Source organism: Stegodyphus dumicola, chromosome 12 (assembly GCF_044657685.1).
Source record: "Stegodyphus dumicola isolate Sdum_Otavi_A_Nest chromosome 12, ASM4465768v1".
Lineage (NCBI taxonomy): Eukaryota > Metazoa > Arthropoda > Arachnida > Araneae > Eresidae > Stegodyphus > Stegodyphus dumicola.
In genome coordinates this window covers 113,870,188-113,895,461 of record NC_140779.1, presented here as the reverse complement: position 1 = coordinate 113,895,461, position 25,274 = coordinate 113,870,188, and the positions used below count along the sequence as shown (strand labels likewise).

Genomic DNA, 25,274 nt, shown 5'->3' with positions numbered 1-25,274 from the left:
TTTAAATTGACTGTTCTCTTTAGTTACATTACCACGAGTTGTGGTTTATATTGTAGCACTAGATGAGTACCATTTTGATCTAAATTCTGGTTAAATAAAAAGGTTATTTTTAACCTTATTAAAACGTTTTAGTTATTTGAGACATAGCAATAATTCGCTTCACGTTTGTTAGAACTATTCTATTGAGCATAATAAATTTTGTTTCGTATGCATAAATTATCCTAATCATTTCAATTATGATCTTGTTCTTTTATTGCATTTCTAAATTTAAATCACTTAATTTCGATGCAAAATCTTTAAGAAATGCTACATCACTGAACCAAATCCCATATCTTAAATCTGCACACATTTTAATCTTGCTGTTCTAGATTTTTTTTTTTTTTTTTAATCTTAGCAAAGAAATCGCGAAATCGGTGCAGAAATTTATTTCTATTTAGCCATCTTTTAACGGTATGTAATAATAACAATTTTGGCTGTCTTTCAAGCTGCAACTGGAAGAGAAGTTGTCTTTCTTCGAATGGAATTCAGGATTTTGATTGCTATGTTTATTATTTTGCTGTTACTGAAAACTAATTTCAAAAAGGGTAGTTTCAAATTAGCGAGGATGCTTTTTGTTATATTTTCGCTTATTTTCTCAATCCGCCTCATCATAGTATTCCAAGATGAGTGCAGATCTTTAATTGCAGCTATAATTTTACTCTTCTTAAAACCATTAGAAAGTGAATCAGAAATTTCCAAGGGCGTTTCTTTCATGAATTCCTCGTCAGAAAAATCGTTTACATTTTTTATATAGCTTACTTTGAATGATGTAATTGTCACTGCACGCGATTTCAGCATGGCTTTTTAAAAATATGTTGTTGAGTTCTTAATTGACCGCCATTTTTATGGATAATGTATTTCATATTTGTTACGTAGAGTTAAAAAATGCCTTTCCAAATTACCCTTTTTAGTAATGGCTACAGAGGCATTAAGTAACAACATTTATCACTTATAAAAAAATAAAATTCCCATTTTTTCATGAAAATGATGTTGTTGTTGTCTGGTTTATGTATTTTATGGAAGAATGGTTGTCAGAGTTTCAAGTCGGTTGGACATGAGAGACACCACCCTGGGGGTGGTCCGAGGGGGCCTTCCGGTGAAGGCCATCGGAAGAAACAGGTACGTTTTCTGAAAGACAGTTTGCTCTTCAGAATTTAATGTCTTAAAATATTGTGAAAGGTTATTCTGTTTCTTTACCAATGCATAGTATTACTCAGAGCAATAGCAATGAATTCGGTCTTGGTTAGAGCAAGTACTAAATTAGCGAAAGAACTCTTCTTTCTAACTGATAATCGCTCTATACGTAATAAAAATTGTATATTGCTCTATACGTAAATGAATTAAATAGATTTTTAACCTTGTACAGACATTAGCATTTTTTGGAAGCAGAAGAGATGAAAAATTAGCAACGCCTTCGCCGGAAATCGAACCACGGACCTCTGGAATACCGGCCCAGCGTGCAGAACCTTTACACCAAGAAGGCCACGCTAGGAAGGCGGGAGAAATACCTTATAACCTAATTAATGCAGTGCTTAAATTCATCAAGCGTAGCAGACGATATAAGCTCTGGAGTTGGTTCTAAATCTGAATCAGCATGCAGTATTTCTTTTTTTTAGTCCAAAGGGGCTTTATGCCTGAAGGACTATTGTTTTCTTTTTGCGATTTTCCGTCGATTCACTTCAAACGGCGAATCACTTTTCAAACTGTTGCCACAAAGTGTTATCTCCCTGTGTTAAAGAAATTAAATAATGAAAAATCTGCAAAAATGTATGTATATTTTTCGCATTGTGATAAAACAACGGTACATAGAGGCACTGAATTTTGAATGACGTAATCCTCCTACAAATATGGGCATGTGGAAGACCAAATTTGAAATTCGGAATTTGTTTTATGACCGATTTCCTATTTTGTAAAACTTTAATGAATTTTTGATTAACACACTCAAAGATTTCAAAGCGAGCAATGACAACGTTGTATAGAAAAAACATTTCTATTTCCAGAATCTTTGAATCTCTGTATCGAAAATTCTAAAGATATGCTCATTTTAAAACTGTTTTGTGATATTACTGTTGAACTGAATTTTATGGTTTAAGTGCGAAGAACGTGATATTTAATAAATAAAATGTTAAAAAAAACACAAAATGTTAAAAAAAACGCCCCTTTGGACGTAATTTAGCATCTGAAACATTTCAGATTTTCTTTTTCCTTTCTTTCTCTCTTTCTTTTTTTCTTTCTTTTTCTTTTCTTTCTTTTTTTTTTTTTTAATATTTAGTTAAAATGACATTGACTCACATTCCTTGTAAAGAGTAAAATCAGGAGAAACGTGAGTTGAAAACCTCATATTAAAATATCTTCAATAAGCGGTATATTTAAGGACTGTACCCATCAAATCAATAAAGACTAGAATCCAAAATACAGTATTATTCGACCACAAATAGCACAATTCGACTTATCGATCCTACATAACACAGTTCGACTCTACTCAACTGGATCTTTCAATTTTTATTTGATGTGATACTCCTTAGAATTTCTAAAAGGTGGATGTCTACATAAATTATTTCAAAAGATTAGCTAGAGATGCTAGTTAAATAACCTTGCCTAACTACACGTTTTTGAAATGATTTAGTAATTATTAAGTTACTAAGAATCGAAACTGTTCAAATTATTTACTTCTCTTCTATGCTTGGGAACTATTTCTTGTTGTCACTAATTTACTAACCTTCCATTCTTTCATTATTTCTTTTTTGTAATATTCATCTATTGGATACTTATTAAGCTATCAGTAATAGTAGGACAATTGACTGATATTTTCATATATCTCTTCATATTTTTAGAATTTTTTTATTTAATATTTATTGTTTAATTTATTCTTACATCATTTATTTATTTTTAATGCATGTAATTCAGCTCGTTATCCAAATGGCTCCAGCGCTTTGAATTTTTAAAGCTTGGGAAACATGTAAATGGCAATGACTGCTGAATGTTTTTTTCCCGTTTTATTTACATTTGTTATAATCGATTTTAAGCATACAAGCATTATACGTGTTTTGGGGTTTCATGCATTACATAAATCTCTTCGTAATTCTTGACGTAACAAATTACTAATTATGAAAATATTTCTAAAATTAATTCTGAAAAATAAGTGTAATAAATCATACTAGTTTTGGCATTTAAATGACGTATAAAATATAAAATTGTAAATTTTTGTAAAAGTCTTTAAAACATACTTTACTTAGTACTTCTTTAACTAGTATTAACTTTTTCTAAGTACTTTTAAAATACTTTTACGTGCGTTCGGGCTCCTAATAGACTGAATGCACACAGGTCCGATGATAGGTTAATAAAATTTATTTTTATCAAATAAAAACACTTCAACATTCTAGATTCTTCCACAGAAATACTCGTATAGGTGTTTACAGTATCACGAAGTACAATTAGTAGTTACACTTCAAACTAAAAAGAACGTTAAACACAACACAAAGCGTACCTAAAGAGAAAGCTATACCGAAAAAGCGGATATATGGTCAGTTCCCGCTGAATTAACAACTCGCAAGCACAATAACTAAACAAATAAAAACAGGTGCTCTCACAACCCGCCGCCGAGATTTCTAGTAATTTCTGCTTCTCGAAATTACTAGAAAGCAATATGAGGAGCGAATTACGGTTACAGCTAACCTAGTGGTCAATTACATTTATTCAATTACAATACCTATTACTGTGATAGGGGACTGGACCAAAATGTCGCCAAACGGTCACCAAGTTTGGCGACTTTTGGGGATTTCTCACCAGGTTTGGTGACAAAATAAGTTGCCAAAAGGGTTTCGAGCTTAGCGATTACCGAGATACTCATTTACTCAATACTCACTTGCCCTGTATTCTTACTTTTCTGGCATAGCTTCTCTTTAGATTTTTCATGTTATACAAAAAGAAATACAACAGTTTAACTTATAATTTCACTAAAATTATCTAAGTACAAAATTCGTTATAATACTTACAATTAGGAAAAAAAAAAAAAAAAAGTTTTTATATTTTGAGTCTATAAAATTAATAATAAAATTAAGATATACACTGGTTTTCTATGTATTTTAAAGACTCTTCAAATTTTTTCTAAGAATTTTAAGGACAACAAAAGATTTTAGTGTGATTTTGTACTCTGAAAGTTCTAGTAAACGTCTCATGTTCTTTGGAAGCATAAAATGTATAAAACTCTTTTAAGGACTTAGACGTAATTATCACTATGTCTTGAAAAGTACCACAGGAATAAGGAAAAGCGTGCAAGGGATCCTTTTATTTGACTCAAATAAAAGTTAACAGAAGGAACTACTCGGGCTTACAAAATATAGCCAGCAATTATGGCTTAACTCAAAATGACAGAAATTCAAATTAAAACTAAACTTGTAGAGTCATCAGCTGGAAGCAGGAAAGATGTGAAAAGTGAGTAACACCTTCGCCGGGAATCGAACCACGGATCTCTGGAATACGCGCTCAGAGTGCAGACCACTACACTACGAAGGCATGCTAAGAAAGCGGGAGAAATACCTTATATACTCTCCCTTTTAAAGGGCGACTGCGGTTTTTAGGGAACCCAATCGCCAAATCTTGGGTGTGGAGAATCATCATCCACCACCCTTTTAGTTCGGGTGCCACTATAGAGTCATTAGATTACTTGAAAGCAGGAAAGATGTGAAAAATGAGCATCGTATTCGTCGAGAATCGAACCACGGACCTCTGGAATAGGCGTCCAGGGTGCAGACCACTACACTACGAAGGCATGCTATGACGGCGGGATAAATACCGTATAATCTAAACCGAAAGTTCGCCAAAGGCTACGCAGAATAGATTAGCGCGTAAGTTGGCTGAAACCTATACCGGCGACACAAGCACTATTGGCAAAAATTTTAAGCAACACCGAAGATAGGAACGCTATCGTAGAAATTCAACTAGTAACGTGGTCTTCAGAAGGCGGAACACACTCTGTTTAAACCTTCTGTCTAAAACCTTCCTTTAAATACAATCTCTTTCTACTTCTTTCTATACACACCAACTAAAATTACTATTCTGAAAGAAAAACGGAAAAAGAGAGTGACAGTAAAGATATTTAATATAAAATAACTGGTTTAAAAATAAATAAATCCTTACAAATAATTAAATTTAAATTATTAGGAACTAAAATGAGACAAATAAAAATCTTTATAATTTAAATTAATTATAATAAGATAAATAATGAGTTCAATTAAAATAAATGTATCAAAAATTAAAGGTCTCAATACGATAGCAAGGTATGGTAACAAGACGATAAATAGTTTCAAGAATATCTTTCTTAAAGGGATGGATGAAAGATAAATAAGTATTTTGAACTATATCCTTGTAAAAGAGATAAAATTTTAATTTATAAATTATTATTATCTTGGTTTCTTATCCATTTTCAAGTTTTCTTGATCGGGTAAGTGGGTAAACATTTTATTTCTCGAAGGAATCGTGTTTCGAGATAAAATGTTGCAGGTTTTCAGATTATTATCTTTATTCAGGGCTACATTTAGTAGCGAATATCAACATGTTTTAATGACGTCTAAAGAAATACGCATTAAAAACAAAATTTCCCGCTAGTACTGAGATTTAATTATATGTAACTGCTACCATATTTTACGAATGAATTTCCAAAAGAAATCCAGATAGATCTCGCATATGGACACCAGAAATGCGTTTTATTTTATTAATTGCTGTAAAATATACATCGCATAATACATATGTATTTGCACTGATACCATACTGCATTCTATAATCTACTAGCGATGGCCCAAAACTGAAATTTAAATAATATTTTTTATTCTTGTAAGGTTCCTTTATTTTAATTAACCAGTTTTTTATGCTTTGGATGTTTACTGCCACTTCTCCATTCCGTTTTCCCGCCAGAATGCCAATTTAATTCGCGTGTATTTAAGGTGAGGTTTTTTAGATTGTAAGACAGAGCGTGTTCAGCCCCTCGTGGCTACGTTACTAAGTTGTTATCTTAGATAAGAGATCTTGTCTCTGAGGTTTTAGAGTCGTTAGGTTACTTTGAAGCAGGAAGACGTTGAAAATGCACAATGCCCTCGCCGAAACTCAAACCTGCACATTTAAAATATGCGCCGAGTGTGCTAGCGTTACACCACGAAGGCATACAGAAAGGAGGGAGAAAATACCTTATATACTCTTTGGGCGTGGCTTGTTATGACCATAAGTCTAACTTGTTTGGTTAGATGAGTCGGGATGATTCTACATCTAGTAGCTTATATAGTCTCCTTTTAAAAGGGCGCCTGGGGATTAGGGGACCCAATCGCCAAATCCTGGTGGTGAAGAATCATTATCCACCTCCTTTTAGTCACTGTAGAGTCATTAGATTAATTTGGAAGCGAGGCACGTGAAAAATGTGCAATGCCCTCGCCGGGACTCGAACCTGGACTTCTCGAACACGTGCCAAGTGTGCTACCACTCGACCACAAAGGCAAGCAAAAAGGAGAGAGAAAATAATGTAAGAGTTGTGGATAACTGAATTCCACGTCTGTTGAATTTTGAGCTAATTTCGCGTAACTGATCTGTGTAGCCTTGGGCTATTAGCTTGTTTAATTTACATTTTACGTTTAACTTGCAGTTGCCTTAAGGTACCTACCTCTCCACAAGTGAGTTGGCTGAGTTGTATGCACGAAGTGTTTCGCTGTGTTGTCAGCACAAAATCTGCTTCCTGTTGTTATTTAGTTTTACTAAAAGGTCCTTTACGACCTTCTCTCGTTTCACGTGTTACTTGGCGATTATACGCTTAATGTCTACTTCTGTCGATCAAGAGTTTGGGCACTTATGATGATTGCTAAGCACACTTGTAGAGACATTAGGTTTTTTTTTTTTTTTTTTTTTTTTTTTTTTTTTTAAGCAGGCAAGATGAAAAATTAGCAACCGCCTTCGCCGGGAATCGCTCTGGAATACCGGCCCAGTGTGCAGAACCACTACACCACGAAGGCACGCTAGAAAGGTGGGAGAAATACCTTATATACTCCCCGTTTTAAAGGGCGACTGGGGTTTTTAGGGGACCCAATCGCCAAATCCTGGGTGTAGAGAATCCTCATCCACGACCTTTCTAGTTCGGGCGCCACTGTAGTGACATTCGGTAGTTTTGGGGAAGCAGGCAAGATGAAAAATTAGCAACCGCCTTCGCGGGGAATCGAACCACGGACCTCTTGAATACCGGCCCAGTGGCTCAGGTCCTGGACATATTATGTTAACTAATTTAAGTGATTAGGAAGTCTACAGCTTGGGCCGCATACAAACTTGTATGATAAAGAAAGTTATTCAAAGGTCTAAAAGGAAATCAAATAGCAAGGACAAAATGATAATGAGAAACAGATTGCATACCTTTACAGCATGCCTATTTTAAAGCATATGAACATAGATGGAGTTTTTGTTTCTGTTTCTTTCTTCCATATATTTAATTAGCTAATATTTTCCTTAGAAACTCTTCTTGGAATATATTCATAAAAATCACTATATGAATATTCAAAAATTTCTTTGAAATTAAAAAAATCCTTTATTGTTGACACGTCTAATCAAAGCAAACACTGTACAGTCTGCGATTTCATAAATTGCAAGTTTAAATGAATATGTACAGTCATTAGGATCATTAGGTTACTTTGAACTAAAGGAAACACGAAGAATGAACAATGCCCTGGCAGGGACTCGAACCGGACCTCTCGAATACTCGCCGAGTGTGCTAACCGTTACACCAGGAAGGCATGCTGGAAGGAGGGAGAAAATAAATATTTGTGTCTAATAGTTACTCTTTGGTTAATATTTATTCGAAATATATTCAGTATTTTGTTATTTTTATTTTAAATTTAACACAGAATTATCAAATTTGGATCAAAAAAATGAAAATGGGAAGGAAAAAGAAAAATTTACGCGTAGGTTCTAAGCAAATACGCAAATTTCTTAAGGCGAATAAAACTTAAAACCCATATATTCTGCTCAGGTTCAAAATTGCTTCTAACGGTCCTGTAGATCACAAAATAGATGAAATGTAAATATTTTGAAAGAGAAATAAAACTGGAAAGTCTGCGAAGTTTTCAATAGCTGTGGAGATCAGATAAGCAAAGCAGAGAATAGACTTACTCAGGATTGCATCAAAGACCAGTCAGTCATTAATTCTCGCTGACTTAGCTTGGCAAGCTTAAATCTGACTGTTTTAGAAATACAAAATAAAGAAACTCTGCGCAATACTCAGCAATTCGTGTTTTATTTCTCATTATCAGGTTACGTATATGATGTAGTATACCTTCAGAAATTTTCCTCTACGAAGAAATTATATAGTTTATATTTCCTTATTTTCGTGTAACTGGTATATTTTTAATGCTGAGTTTTTAATAAAATATTTAAAAGAAAGTAAATTTTTTACTATGAAAATTCCTCTAAAACAGTGATTCTCAACCGGTGGTACACATGAACAAAATAGGTGGTACGTGAAGTAACAAATTATTTTTAATTATTAAATTCAAAATTCTTGTGAACAAAAAGAACAATTGATAGAAATTTCCTTTAATCGAACTCTAACTGAAGATTTAAAAAATAACACTGTTAACTGTTGGCTGAATCAGGGGGGGGGGACAAAAAAGGATTTAAATGGTATTTCAAATGAAACTATTATATTTTTATTACCTTTTCGCAGGACCTATTTGTGTGAACCAGGATTTCCATATTACATTTGAAAAATAAATACAGAACAAAATTAAAAGTGGAGCCTAATTTAGGGTTAAAACGAAATGAAATAAGACCAGACATGGAGAAATTGATCTTCCTTAAACAGGCCCTAATTTCACATTAAATTTTAGAATTAAAGCATTATAACTGAAATTTTGATAATTAAAATGGTAACCAATATTCAGTCTAATATTCAGTCCTCCTCAAGCGATACGATGTTTCGCCGCATGATTTTTGTACAGTAATAAATATACTGAAAGAACAACCTAGCATCACTTAGTACTAAGTTTCCGGATTTTGCAAGATGAAATTAGGGTAATTCGAATTAAGGGTAACTCGTAAACATAACGGATACTTTTACGTTTTGCAATGCTATGCGATCATTTTAATAAAATTATTAATAAGTGCTACTTTGATATAATAACATCAACAGATTTCGGGAATTTTTTTAGGGCAAAAGTGAGCCACTTACCTCAATATAGAAATTCCGGAAGCAGAAATCTTGTAGCAATCACATGAAAAAATATATTAGGAGGCGTCTCGTGATTGTGAGTTGATTATCTCGACGCAACTCGCTTGTCATCATTATCAAGTGGATGACCTTGGATAAGTATCTGTTGCAACTAACTGGCCTTAGCAGTTGAAACCTCTTTCTATTGCTCATATTTTGTAAAATAATCGCATTCGGGCGAAAGGAATGAATAACATAACTTTCAGTCCGAAATAACGCGTTATTTTTAGAATCAAAATTTTAAGGATGCGACATTTGAATTTCGGAATCCGATGAATATTAAATCATTCAACTCTTTCGATTTATAAAAACGTTTTTTCCAGAGATTTGAAATGGTCAGTTTTACTGGCAAACTTTAAGTGTTTCTTAAAAAATCTGATGTGAACACCACATGACTTCCTTATATGGCCATTAAAATTATACATTTTATTATTTGCTGCACTTCATTTAAAATTATTTCATCGAATTTTTCTAACTTGAATAACCGATTCGTCGAGTTAGAGTTTCAGCTAGTTTCTAGTTAGATTTCGCAACGCACATAAAAATTTAGTTTTGATACCATAATTATTCTAAGAAAACTCTTTGATTGTTGCAATATTACATAAGCTGCAAGAGCTATGATGTAAAGAAATCAATATTTTATCACAAGAAAAAGAAATTTTGAGGGAAGATTTTAAAAGAATTCATGTGTTGCATATTAAATATTATAGTGCCTTAAAATCTCAGTTAAATTGTCTGACGACACCCATCAATTGAGAGGGAAAAATAAAAGGACGGAATTTCTGCAAGTTGACGTTGTAAGGTTCTAGCTAAGTTAAAGTTTCTTTGTTGGCTAAATCAGCGGTTCTCAACCTTTTGACTAACGCGTCCCATATAAACCAGGGGTTCTCAACCGGTGGTACGCAAGAGAAAAATAGGTGGTACGCAAAGAAGCAAAGTATTTTTAACTATTAAATTCAGAAATTAAAGCCCCAACATCCTGATTGAGTTTTTTTCTCTAACACTCGTAAATTTATGCGATCTGAGCTTTTCTCAAGAGTGGTGGTTGTGATAGTAGTACTTTGTAGTGGTGGTACTAAAGGTTTTCAATTTTTGTTTAGATGGTACGCATTAGTCAAAAGTTTGAGAACCGCTGATCTAAACAAAAATTGAAAACCTTTAGTACCACCACTACAAAGTACTACTTCCACCACCACTCTTGAACAAAGTTCAGATCGCATAAATTTACGAGTGCTAAGTCCTTCTCTCTCCACCTCTCTGGACGTACGCCCATCGGTACCCGGCCCACCCATTTCCACATCTACGGAGTCCCCTTCCGCCCCCTGGATGATGGATCTTCGGGAACCTTCCTCGGTAAGCCCATTGGCTTTCAACTTTCACCTGACAGTGATTCAAGAAATGGGTACCTCAACGCTGCCAACGCCATCCTCACTTTCAAACTTGCTCCGTGGCAGAGGTTGGACGCTCTGAAGTCCTTCTTCTTCCTTGCCATGTCCTTTGATATGCGAATGCTTCGCCTCCGGAAAAGTGACTGGACACAGATTGACGACTTCGTGAGACCTCTTGTAAAGGCCACCTTCTACGTGCCAAGTGAAGTCTCTAATGACTACCTCTATGGTGACTCCTCGGCTGCCTGCCTTGGCCTACCCCTTGCGAGTGCTAGAGAAAACAAGTCAATCTGGATGTTGGGGTTTTAATTTTTGAGTTTAATAGTTAAAAATATTTTGCTTCTTTGCGTACCACCTATTTTTCTCTTGCGTACCACCAATGGTACACGTACCACCGGTTCAGAACCCCTGGGCTAGATCCTTACTTGAAATGTGAAGCTATTCGCTAAGTTCAAGCTGTATCAAAAATAACACGTGAGAAAGAGTGAAAGGTCCCTTTTATTCAACTCAAGAAAAGTATTTATAGGTGGCACTCTTGGTGCTTACAAGTCTGAGCCAGTACTTTTGGCTATAACTCAAAAGATAAATACAAAATTAATACTGAGCTTAAGTTCAATAATTAGCCGAAGTTGCACAGATATTTAACGAGAGCTGGCTCTTAGCCCTACCACCGACTTAAACAAACCGACAACTGATATGCATATATCCAAATCAGCGGAAAAACCTGGCCGAAGAGGCGGAACACGCTCCAAAAATGCGCGAGCCAGTCTGCAGTTAAAGACCAGTTGCCGTGGGCCACAAAACAAGGTAGGTTTCTCCGAGCTCCATTCATAGAGATGCATGTTTCCCGTGTACTTTCTATATGATTCAGTTCATTGATGGTGACGCAGTTTGAATATCATTCATATAAATAACTTAATAAAAAATTACATATTCCAAGCAGAAACATTGTTACAATGGTTTTAAAATTTTTCGTCGCGATTGACCAGTAGTCATGATAGGTAATACTGTTTTGAAGTACTGTTTTTTAATGGTTGTGAGTATACATTGGGTTTTTCCAAAATAATTTTAAAAAAGTAAAAATTCAAAATAATAATAATAATAAAATAAAAATAGCGTTCCCAAACATTAAATATATTATTGTTATAAGAAAAAAAAATATGAAAGCTTTCAAATTTTACGCTGTGCCCAAAAGGGCGTTTTTTTTAAAGTTTTATGTATTACTTTATTTATTAAATATCATGTTCTTCGCACTTAAACCACAAAATTCAATTCAACAGCAGTATCGCAAAATAATTTTAAAATGAGTATATCTTTAGAATTTCCGATACAGAGTCTTGCACGCCGGAGATAATTTTTTTTTTCCTCTCCCCGTACAGTATTACCGTTGCTCGCTTTGAAATCATCGAGTTTGTTTTAATCAAAAATTTGTTAAGTGTTACAAAATATGAAATTGAAAATAAAACAAATTTCAAATTCCAAATTAGGGCTATCAGATGCCCATATTCGGTGGAGGATTACGTTATTCAAAATTTGGATGGCTCTAAGTTGTTGTTGTTGCAAAGGGTGAAACCAGTCCCGGATCTAGCGGGGGGAAAGCTGGAGTTCTTGCCCCGGGCGGCAACTCTTGTGGGCGCCAAATTCAAATATAACGCTGGATCGTACTTGGTATGTTGGTCGCTAAAACAGCTCTCTAATTTTAGTACAATGTTAATAGTTTTAAGGCCGAGTTTGAAAACCTCTTTCATGAAGATTTATACGAGTAATTAAATACTAAGAACCCTTTTAAAGGAACATGAGTTAAAATAAAGAACAGCCAATTGCAACTATAAATATAAGATCAGAAAGACGCAAATAGAGGGACTCCAGGCGTCACTGATAGAATCAGACTGACCCTATGAGTAACGTCTGAAGTCCCTCTATCGTTTCCTGTCTGACCGGGGTGTATTCAAATGAGAAATAGGACGATAGCTTGTTGAAGGAGTCGCCTGGTTTCCATAGCAACGTCTGCTGAGAAATAGAGAAGCATTGTAACTATTTTCTATAATCTAATCCAAAAAAACTAACCTTTGGCCATCCCGGACAAATGAAATAATTCAAATTAATATTCATCGAGTATATACAAGACACTATCATAACGTCTTCAAGATGAAGCAAGGCATTTAGATTTCTTTGCAGTCAGTCGCCAACATAGGCTCACCTTTGGTTTGACTCGGAACAGTGGAACGTATTTTGGATTTTAAAGCCAGATTTATTATTTTTATGGTTATTTTTTAGTTTTCAGGTCTCTTCTGTACTCTTTCGGATTTTTTTTTTTTCTTTTTTTCAGATATGCTTGCTTTTAATAGCCCGCACTATATTTAGCGAGACGCGACCATTTGTTTAGGACTGTTCAGTGTAATTACGTCAATTCTTAGTTGTTCTTATTAAGGCAATTCATAGTAAATTTCATTTAGATTAAAAGAAACCGTCTACGCGCTGAGGAAGACAAAAGAAGAATATAGAAAACGAGCCAAAGATAAGGCCAAACAGAGAAAACAAATTTCAGCTAAGATGAAAAAATAACTTTACGGAAGAAGTAAACCGTCAGACCTTGCCGCAGTTCCCATTATGCTGAGATTCTAGAGGGTATTAATATTTCTTGCAATTTGCACGACCAAATAGGACTGCCTATATCATCCCCAAATAATCTACAAGTCAGCATTTGAAAGAACAACCTTCTTTATCGACATCAAACGAATAGCTGGAGTATAGAAACCATGATATAAAGATATCTTCATTTAGATAGGGGCGAGGAGCAGAAAGACGAAAAACTAAAAATTTTGATTTGTTGGACCCATGCAGTTGACTGATCATAGAAAAAAATAAAAGATTACCAACAATCTTTTTTAAGCAGTATATCAGCATTATTAGCCAGTAAACATCTAGAAAACATAAACCTTAGTCCCATTGAGCTTGATGGCAGACAGTTGACATGTAATGCAGAACATTTGTAAATAATGAAAAGCTTAGAAGATCTTGGTTTAAGTATTTTAAAATCAAGAATGCAATTTTTTGTACACTCTGCAAGATTTATCAGAAACATGGTGCTGCCGCTACACCATGCTACAGGATTCATTGATTGGAAAAAAGTTTTAGGAAACTTAACTGAGCACGAAGCGTCTGGAATACACATCATTAAGTGGAAAATTCGAGTACAACAAATGAAATCGGGCCAAGGCATCGATCACGACACTGAGCGACTCATTCACACAGAGAAAGAAAAATGGAGAGAAATCCTATATAGTCATGGATGCGGTACTGTATCAACAAAATGTCGTCCTTTTCGTGGGTCTGATGATATCCCAAGTAGCCTGTTCACAAAGTGTCTTTGACCTAGCAAAGGAAATTTTCTGAATTTAATATCTCCGCTTGCTAAGCATAATTTAACTCTTAAGTACCAGTCAAAGCACCAAAAAAAGGTAAAGGAATCATATTTATCAAAGATAATTCAAAATGAAATTATTAACTTAAAGGCAAAACAGTCTGAAGTAGCATTTTAAACAGTATTAATACTACACAATACTACACAATAATGCTCGGTTTCATTCCATCCGAAAAAAAATGAACCAGGTGATTCAATACGTAAATACGTGTGGGGATGTGTGCAAGATAAAGGAAAATTTAATTGATTTCATAGAAGTTGGTGTAAAGATAGGAGAATGTATTTCTCAACGCATTGTAGAAAATTAGTGTCTTAATTGACACTTGATGGTTTAGATATTGGACAATGTCGGTGTGAGTCTTAGGACAACGATTCTAATATGGCTGGCATTTCTAAAACAGTACAATATAGGATTACAGAAATGAATAAGCTGGAGGAATTTGTGTTATGTTTGGATCATTGAGTCTATTCTAAAGAAGAAAAAAATTCCACAGCAAAAAAAGCAATCTGATGAATTGTTTGAGGACGAATCACGAACCTGTTCAGATCGGAGTTTCAGCAAATTAAAACATATTAAAAAATATCTACAATCATCGGTGAGCCAGGAGCGTTTATTAAGTCTCGCAATTCTGGCAACCGAAAATCAAACCGCAGAGCAAATTATGACGATTCCATGCACTGATTTGCAGAACGAAAGGCTTACAGAGTAAAATTTAAATTTTCGTTACTAATTCCGTAATATTTTAATAGCGTTATGGCAGGTAAGAACATAAAATTACTTATGCAGTAGGAAGTATGAAAAACAAGACAGGAAGCACGAATACTCTGAGTGATAGTCCATATTCTGTATAATCTTTTCAGAATTTTTCCTTTCCGCAATAGCCCATATTTTGTATACAATGGCCCCATCAGTGGCTGAGCTATAAAACCGCTGAGCACTAGTAGTTCGGTCCGAGGGTCAAGTATATGTGAATGTGCTGGCTATATGAGCATTTCCGTGATTTTTCCCGTGTGTAACATACATAAGAGCTAGTTTCCCTTACAATTTTTTTCTACGGGGTATTCCTCCTTTTCCATGCAGTGCCTAATGGCGAAACACATAGTAAATAATCAGATAAATGTCCGAATGAGCAGTGGCCGAGTCATTAAAACCGCTGAATACTAGTAGTTCGACCTTGCCTGGGTTTCAAACTCAGGCGAACGGGCTGCTGCATGGTTTGAAAACCGTGTTTTCGTGGATTTCCTCATGTGTAAGGTGAATACGAACCAATTTCATTTAAAACGTTTCTCCACGAAAGCACCTCTCCTCTAAGCAGATAGCCCTCTTGTCTTTGCCATATTCATATTGTAAAGATCGTGACTTGTAAAGATCATGACTTGTGAAGATCGTGACTTAAAGAGAACGTGAAATATAAATAGGACAAGAACTTGCATTTTACGGTGTGGCAACAAGAAGAGGATTCGAAAGATTTTGATATATTTTGTTTTTAGAGAACTTAAGATTTTTAGTTTTTTTTTATAGTTGTAAGAGTTTTAACTGCAGTAGTTAGGAGTTTAAAATTTTGATAGTTTAGAGCTGCAGTATTTATTTTTTTTGGTTCTGTTTTAAAATTTAAATAAAAGTATTTTGTTTATTCTGAAAAATTAGCTTTATTCTTCCTACAAGATTCAATATTCATTATATTGAAATAAGGAAAGGATCTTTACTGGCGCAGTCGACAGGATCGGGATTTACCCGCATATAATTACGAACCAAAATAACTCAGGTGAGAGCTCAGTTTACCTTGTAAACGTAAAATAATTAATTAAGATTATGAAAAGTTAATTATTGTTTCCGTCATGGAATCTTAGTTTATTTACTTGTCAAAGTAATGAATACGCCAGTGTTCAAATGTAATTTCGTTTGACTCGCCAGAGTAGGTGAACAACACATTAAGTATTGATTCCACTGATTGATTTTCGTGCCGAATAAAATTAAATTCATTGTGAATTATATTTAAATAGAAAAAGAAAAGAGATTTTTTTTTTTAAACTAAGAGTCTATTGGCTGAATAAAATCGAGACATGGCTTTTATGGGACGTGGGAAAAAAGAGGATTTGCTGAATTAGAAATTCAAGTAGATCCAAGTATGAAAATCGTGGCGATAAAAAATGAAATAATTCAAAGTGATACATATGATGAAGCATTTGCTAAAGAAGTGTTTTTAACGATTATTGAAGAGAGGAAAAAAAAAGAAGAGATTGAGGAACAACGAAGGAAAGAAGAATTAGAAGCACAGCAGAAAAGAGAGCAAATGGAGTTTGAATTGAGGAAACTCGAAATTGAATCTCGTGTTCGACTAACACAAACTCTACCAACAAATGAAAATGGACATCATAATTTTGATTTAATTAAGCTTATTCCCAAATTCAATTTAAGACACGATGATATTGTGCTTTATTTATCTTTATTTGAAAGACAAGCTAAAAGGACAAAGATTGATCCTAAAGATTGGGTTTCATGTTTATTGACTTTAATGCCATCTGAAATCATTCAATTAATTGGTAGGGAATCTGAACAAAATTTTGAAGATTATGAGTACATTAAGGCCATTTTATTGAAGAGATTTAAATTAAATCCTGAAAGCTTTAGAAAAAAATTTGTGATGCACCAAAAGAGCGCTGAAAAATCATGGAGAGATTTTTGCTACGAAATTACAAGTTATTTTGAAGAATGGATCAATGGTCTTGAAATCACAAATTTTGCCACGTTAAAAGACTTGATTATTACTGACCAAATTAAGAAAAGAGTACCCTATGAAGTAAGAGACCATCTTCTTGACGACTGGGCGAAGTTCGTTTCTCCAACCAAATTAGCTGATAAACTTGACGAATATGACAGTGTTCGCAATATCTCAAAACGGACTGGTGGTAATCCATCAGCAGACAGAACTAATAAAAAATGGCAATCTCATTCTCCACTTCCAGAAAGAGCTTTCAGAAATAAATCGCTGTCCGCTGAAAACACGCCAAGAGTATACCCATCCCGTAAGAGTGACGAACCACAAAAGCCTAGTTTCAAACTAACTTGCTATAATTGTGGAAAAGAAGGTCATACATCTAAGTTATGTACCAAAAATCGGATACCAAGAAGTGCTTCTGCAACAGCACAAAACAACTTAATACAAACACAAGCACCCCTTACAGAAAAAGAAAAACCAGAAGTGCTAACTGCCAAGATCTCTATTCCTGTGTCAAAATCAGTGGACGTGTCTAGAAACATAGATGAATTAAAACTTGTCAAAGTTAAATGTGGAGATATTATTTTAAATGGAATCGTAGACACGGGAGCACAAATCTCAGTAGTCCGTGAGAAATTGGTTGACAACATACCTTGCGAAGGAGAAAGTAAAATAGAGATATCTTCTGCTTTTGGTGAAAACGAAATTACTCCACTAAAGATTTTCCAGATGAAAATTGACGATGATTTTTACGGTAGAGTGTCCATTACGTGTGCTGTTTCAAAAAAGCTAGTTACCGATTTGCTATTGAGTTCTTCAGCTTATGAAACACTCTGTGGGAATATCGAACTGTTTAACTGTGATCGTTATTGGGATGCATCCCCCTTAGAGTACAAAGAGACAGATGATAAACCGTTACCGGTTGAAGAAAATACTACAAATTTGGCTGTTGTTAATCAGCTTTCCCAAGAAAACATAGAGTCTGGGAAAACAACGAATAGAGTAAGACTAGAATTCAAGACACATCAAGAACAAGACGAAACTCTGAAAAAATGCTTTGAATAGGCAAATAAAAATCAAAATTCATATACTTTCGATGATGGCATATTACTTCATTCCGAATATATCTGTGGTGAAAACATTAAGCAAGTTGTGTTACCTTTAGAAAAAAGAAGGGAAGTCCTAAGAATGGCACACGAAATCCCTCTTGCCGGCCACCTCGGTGAGAAAAAGACAATTCAACGAATCAAGTACTCATTCTTTTGGCCTACTATTAAGCAAGATGTTAAAAAATTCTGTGAAAGTTGTAAAGAATGCCAATTGAGGAGAACAGTTACGTACAAAGATCGAATTCCAATTCAACCTATTGTTAGACCGGAAACACCCTTTGAAGTATGGAGCGTGGATTGTATCGGGCCATTAGAACCTCCATCCAGGAGGGGTCATCGGTTTGTGATATGTGCAGTTGACCTATGCACCAGATGGGCAGAAGCCACCCCCGTCAAAGACATAAGTGCGAAAACAACATGCAACGTTTTGATGAGGTTTTTTACTCAAACTGGATTTCCAAAAGTGATTTGTTCCGACCAGGGAACTAATTTCACAGCCAAACTCACCCGAGCCTTTGAGAACTTACTTGGTGTGTCTCCACGATTCTCCACTCCAGGACACCCCGAGAGTATGGGTGCCGTCGAGCGTTGGAATAGAACCTTAAAAGAGATGATGAACAAAAATATCCAAGAACATGGCAGAAACTGGGATTTGAATCTTCCCTATCTCCTGTTTGCCTACAGAGAAGTGCACATAGCACCACTGGTTTGTCTCCCTTCCAGATGGTATATGGAAGAATACCACCAGGACCATTATCTTTGCTTAAAGAGATATGGACAGGTGAACGTAGCATTCCAGTTACAGCTTCCCGTTCAATTGAAAATTATCTACAGGATCTTTTAGAAAAATTAAGAAAAGCTCATGACATTGCATCAGCAAATTCCAAAATATCTCAAGAAGAGTACACTTCAAGATACAATTTACGTTCTCAAGAAAAGACTTTCAATGTTGGGGACGAAGTCCTCGTGTTAATGCCATCATCATCACATAAATTGCTCAACACGTAGCAAGGACCAGCTACCGTGATCAAACTTACCAGGCCACACTCTGCCAAAATCGAAATGGAAAACGGAAGTATTAGAGAACTCCATATAAATAAGTTAAGGCCATATATTGCTCGTGTAGATCACGTTGGTATCATTTTTGACCAAGATGAAGAGTTTGGAGATATCCACTATGCACCAGCAGATCTTATGAATAAATCTGCTGATGATATCTGGACCCATTTACAAAATTTGAAAGGTGACTTAAAATATTACCAACGGGAAGGACTATTTAAATTACTAAAATCTTATGTAGATGTTTTCAGTAGCAAACCTGGTCAAGCCAATGTTGATGGTCACGACATCATCAAGGTTACAGAAGGATGTAATCCGAAAAGATTGAGGCCCTACCGTGTTCCTGTTTCACTTCAAGAGGAAGTCGATCGTCAAGTTAAAGAACTGTTAGAATGGGATCTTATAGAACCCAGTGACAGTAACTGGGCACATCCTATAGTATGTGTTGCAAAAAAGAATGGCGGCGTTAGACTGTGCATAGACTTCAGGCTTTTAAATAGCTTCACAATTCCGGACGCCTATCCGATGAATATTGCTAAAGATTTACTATTCGAAATAGGGAAAGCCAAATTCATAACAGTTCTCGATTTAACCAAGGGATATTGGCAAATTCCTATGAAAGAAGAAGCTAAACCCTACACAGCATTTATTACTCATTCCGGCCATTACCAATGGAAAGTTCTCCCTTTCGGTTTGAAAAATGCTGGAAGTACCTTCCAAAAATCGATGGATAAGGTGCTTGTAAACCATAAGAACTACTGCCGTTCATATATTGATGATGTGGCAATATTTTCTGAAACTTGGGATGGCCACCTCTATCACATCGACCAAGTGTTTCAGACACTGAGAAACGCAGGTCTAACCGCAAATCTAGAAAAGTGTGATTTCGGAAAGAGTCACGTGAAGTTTCTAGGACATGTAATAGGTTCTGGCACTCACTCTCCAGATCCTGAGAAGGTAGAAGTCATCAGAAATCTGTCTAAGCCTACCACTAAAAAAAAAGTCAGAAGTCTTTTAGGGCTAGCAAGCTACTATAGGGATTATATCCCAAATTTTTCTGAGATTGTTTTACCTCTAACAAACCTTACAAAGAAGAGTGTTCCAAATAATATTCCATGGGACTCTGAAAAAGAAGCAGCTTTCAACAAACTTAAAGAAGAGTTGATTAAAATGCCATCTCTGCATACGCCGGACATCAGCAAGCCCTTTCAACTCTATACGGATGCATCTGCTTTCGCAATTGGAGCGTGTTTAGCTCAAAACGACGAACATGGCAAAGAAATGCCCATAGCATTTTTCAGCAGGAAATTAACGCCCTGTCAACAACGATGGTCAACCATCGAACGAGAAGCATTTTGTGTCATCGAAGCCTTGAAAAAATTTGACACATGGATTTTCGGTGCCAAAGTGCAGATTGTGTCTGATCACAATCCCCTCACCTACTTGACCCAAAGCGCCCCTCATGGTGCTAAACTGTCTCGTTGGGCCTTAGCGTTACAACGGTATAACATGACTGTGACATACCGCAAAGGAAGTTCACATGGGAATGCTGATGCTTTGTCAAGGTTAGCTGTTAACTCTTTCTCTCTCAATGAACTCTGAGCAACATTGTCTCTACGGTGACGAATGTGCTTCTTGTGGGGGGACTTGTAAAGATCGTGACTTGTAAAGATCATGACTTGTGAAGATCGTGACTTAAAGACAACGTGAAATATAAATAGGACAAGAACTTGCATTTTACTGTGTGGCAACAAGAAGAGGATTCGAAAGATTTTGATATATTTTGTTTTTAGAGAGTTTAAGATTTTTAGTTTTTTTTATAGTTGTAAGAGTTTTAACTGCAGTAGTTAAGAGTTTAAAATTTTGATAGTTTAGAGCTGCAGTATTTATTTTTTTTTTTTGGTTCTGTTTTAAAATTTAAATAAAAGTATTTTGTTTATTCTGAAAAATTAGCTTTATTCTTCCTACAAGATTCAATATTCATTATATTGAAATAAGGAAAGGATCTTTACTCATATAATCTAACCTAACCTAATTTAACCAGTATGCAATGACACGGAATAGTGAAAAGTTTAATAGACACCCGTTCCCCCTAGAGCGGAAAAACGAATGGTTCCGAGGACTGGAGGGTTAGAAATACTCAGTATTAGAGTTAGGACTAGGATTGAATCCGATAGTAAGCTCACCAGAAAGGTGATTCTCCAAGCAGGGGACGATTTTCTAATTATGCAACTTTGGTACGTATTTTTCCTTTATAACCTATTTCTGTATTTCTTATACCTATTTCTGTATTTATTAAACAAATTAAAACTTGTTAGAGAAAGTTAAAGGATTAGGGGTGAGGGCGGCAGTTTTAGCTTTTGCCCCGCATCAGAAAAATCAAAGATCCGGCGCTGGGTGAAACCCCCGCCTCCCGGAACGAAACAAGTTCAGTCATCAGGGCCATAACAGGGGCCAACCAGTCAAAAAATAACAGAGAACATCGAGCCAGTCATGTTCCATCAAATTAGCCAATCAAATCAAAATCCCTATCGCTTCTCTATTCTGATTAATTCTCATCTTAATTTCTTCAGTTACTTGCTTAAATTTATCATAATTTTCAAAGTCCCTATTTATATCAAACTGGTATCTCTGAACTATGTCTGAAGTAAAACTGCAAGATTCAAAGAAATGGAAATTATTGCCTTTTACTATACAAAATTGACAGTTTTCATTTTCTTGAAGACCAAATCTCTTAAAATAAGCTGGGAATCGTCCGTAACCAGTAATAATTTGGTTCATATCTATATTATTAAATATCTTTTTCCTATAATTAAAATAAAATAATATGCCGAACAAATATTAATTTAGAATTCAAACAACAAAAATCAGCGTTATATTTTCAAATTTTCACAGGACTCATTTCGATGGTTCATCCTCAGCAGCCAAACAGCAAATGGTTTTACCGCATTAGCAGTTTGGCAGCTGATGCTGATGGTTCGGTAAAACCATCGAAACTTGTCCTGTGAAAATTTGTTAATACAACGCTCATTTTTGTTGTTTGAATTCTAAATTAACATTTTTTCCCTTTATCAGTTTTCAAAAATCTCATATAACCATTATTATTTCAGACGATTCCCAATTTTCCTTCCATTCCACAAATATCTTCTTTTTCATAATATTAAACAACTTTCATTTCGAATACAACACTGCAATATCTTTCTTTCCTATGGGGCTGGCTGCATGGGCGTTTTCGTGGTTTTCCCCATGTGTAACGTGTATACGAGCCAGTTTCCCTTAGAAAGTCCTCCATGAAGGCATCCCTCCTCTTAGGCAGATAGCCCTCGAGGCTTTGCCATAATCACACACACACACACTTTCTTTCCTATGCTTCCTTTGACAGCGTGCCCGCCCTCTCATTATTAATGTATCCAACATGGGCCTTGATCCAATGTAAATTTATATTATGTATTTCAGTCAGAAATTTGAAGTCATTTTTGATTTGGTTTATTAATAAATTATCAGTGTGCATATTAAAAACTGCGTATAAAGCAGACAAAGCATCTGAATAAATATCTATTTTATGTCTGTAAGTCAAGTTTCCTTTAATCCTTTTTTAATCCATTAAAAATTTGCTCTGATCTCAGCTTGAAAAACTAAATTCAATGAATTTAACGTACTCGATCTCTTGTTAGAATAAATTGTAAAAAATAAATTATACAATAATAGAAGAACTGTAAGAAATAAATAATAATTGTAAGAAATAAATATCTTGTAAGAAATAAATTATACATGAAATGCCAACTCCATTATTCATTTTCGATCCGTCTGTATAAATATCAGACGAACCTACATCCAAAAAGTTGTTATCAAATGTAATTACAGTCTTCTCGGCCGGATGGGTATCCATATCACAATATTTATTAAAAAAATCCTTCTTCATAATCACCTCTTTAATCTTTAATTCATCAATAAAACCATTATCGAATAAAAATTTATGATAAAAATACTTGTATTGAGAGAGGGAACCGGCAAGAATACATGCCAGCTCTGTTGAAACTGTTCTGATTACTCTTCTGACTGCTACCATAGAGCTTCTCTGCCACACTGTCCAATTTTTGTCTCAGCTTTGTTAGTTCTCCCGCTCGGACACCCCATACACAAACACCGTGCATAATTATAGGAGTAATGACATTTCTAAATAAAAACCCCAGGGTGGTACTTTTTTGAGCAATAACATCAGATGAAAATGTATTTTTGTATTTTAACATACCGTCAGCCCTCCTTTAAATACTTTTAAAATATTCTATAAAGTTCAATTTACAATCAATAATGACTCTTAAATATTTGATCAAGTCCAAAAACTTAATTCATTTCTCAATAAACTTTATTCTAGGGGGTCTAACACATTTCCCCCCCCCTGTGGGAAGGCCATATGTTTTTTTCAATATTAAATTCAATGTATTCTTCATTACTCCAATCCATTAAGTTTCGTTCCACTTCTATAAATTTCTTTTCAAATTTTTCCAACGACACATCATAAATCAAGAATAAAATATCGTCTACATAACATATTATATCCACTTTATCCATATCTATATTTCTAATAAGTTTGTTGGCAATGAGGCTTCAAAACAGGAGAGCACTGCACGAGCCCTTTGGACAACCTTTATTCAAATACCTGTCAAGAATAATTTCATTCTGGTTATCAAGGAGGACAATTTTTCTTTGACTAAAATAGTTCTTAATTATCTTTAGCATCCCAACAGTAACTTCAAGTTTCTTTAATTTTTCAATAATTGAAGGCCAACGAACAGAGTCAAATGTCAAATGTCTCCTTCCCCGCGGACATCGAATGAGACCAGAGCCAAGTGAAATTCCCTTTTCCTCTTTGTAATTTTATTTATCAAATAAAATAAGGCTTATTCCGCTAATCTACTCTTCAAGAATCCGTATAGAAATTCAGATATATTATTAATTGTATGCATATAATAATTCAATCTGTTTGTTAATAGTTTATCCACTATTTTAGCAAACACTTTCAATAAACTAATAGGTCTAAATGCACCAATTTCTTTGGTAATCAAAATCAATTTTGCTATTTTCCAACTTCTTGGAAAAATTCTCAAATTCAAACATTTATTATAAAGTATAAAAAAAGAAGAAAGGTAGATACGAAACATCTCTTTAAGAATAGGAACCCCGATACCATCCAATCCAGGGCCACTCTGATTTCTCAGTCCCTGCACAACCATAAAAGTTTCTTGAATTGCAAATCGTTTTTCATTATCATCATTTTCTTCTAAGATAATTCGTGGATCGGTCTCATCTTTTTTTCCCAAAATTTCATTGATCAAAATCTTATATTTGTCTTTTATTGAAATCTGTTCTTCACCAAATTTTAATGGCTCTAGGTACCGTTGTTTTATCACAATGCGAGAAACATACATACATTTATTCAAATTCTACATTATTTAATTTCTTTAATTATTTAATTTCTAAATTCTTAATTATTTAATATTTAATTCTTTAATTATTTAATTTCTAAATATAACATATAATTCTTATAATTCTTAATTCTTTAATTATTTAATTTCTAAATATAACACAGGATGATTATATTTAGTGGCAACAACAACAACAGAAAAAAAAAAAAAAAAAAAAAGTGAAACGGACATTTAAAGTTTTCGACGCAAAATGCCAAAACGAAATTAATAGGGCTAATAATTCGAAACATATGCAGAGTAACACGATATGGTTTTCCTAGAAGTCGTATTTTCTTTCTTTTCTTTCCTTTTTTTTAATAGAGATCAGTTTTAGTTACATCACAAGTTTGTACTGTAACGTGGCTCAGTTTTCAACATGACCTTCTGCGCAGCATTACAGAGAGTTTAGCTGCAATTACTGCCACATGATGGCAAATAAATTCCTGCAAAGTCGCCAGTAATATAAACCAACCTCTTTGCATCTGTAACTCAAGTAAAAATTTAACTATTTTAACAGCAAAGATTTTTTTTTGTTTCTTTGTTTTGTATAAAAAGAATTCCATGCTTTCTGAGCATTTGTGTCAAAACAGCATTGCGTCATAGCGTACATTACTGGATTTTTACACATTTACTGGATATAGGTAGGTAGGTAGGTAGGTTACGGAGGACTGGAACGCCTGGTGTCTAACAGAGGTAAACAGGCATGTGTTCCAAACCCTCCTCTAACTACGGCAAAAGCTTCCTGGAACCACACGAGGCTGCACCAGGAGATTATTGAGGTTGTCAAAGGGAAGTACATGGCCTTACAAGGGCATTAGTAGGATTGTATTACAGT

The 25,274-nt window shown here is 34.8% G+C and overlaps 2 protein-coding genes across 3 annotated transcripts in view; both read right to left on the bottom strand.

Annotated features, from left to right (window-relative positions):
- LOC118200812 (sulfotransferase 1B1-like) overlaps positions 1 to 25,274 on the bottom strand; it is a 37,782-nt gene that overhangs the window by 7,655 nt on the left and 4,853 nt on the right. Inside the window, exon 1 of one of the 2 annotated variants that reach the window (XM_085806814.1) lies at positions 9,236 to 9,390. The exons of the other annotated variant lie outside the window; for it this stretch is intronic. The gene's annotated coding sequence lies outside the window, so the exon portion shown is untranslated. Of the gene's footprint in view, positions 1 to 9,235; positions 9,391 to 25,274 lie in introns of those variants that run through there. 2 annotated transcript variants of the gene reach the window in all.
- Positions 1 to 25,274, bottom strand: part of LOC118200814 (sulfotransferase 1B1-like) — a 59,101-nt gene that overhangs the window by 28,977 nt on the left and 4,850 nt on the right. The window lies entirely within an intron of this gene.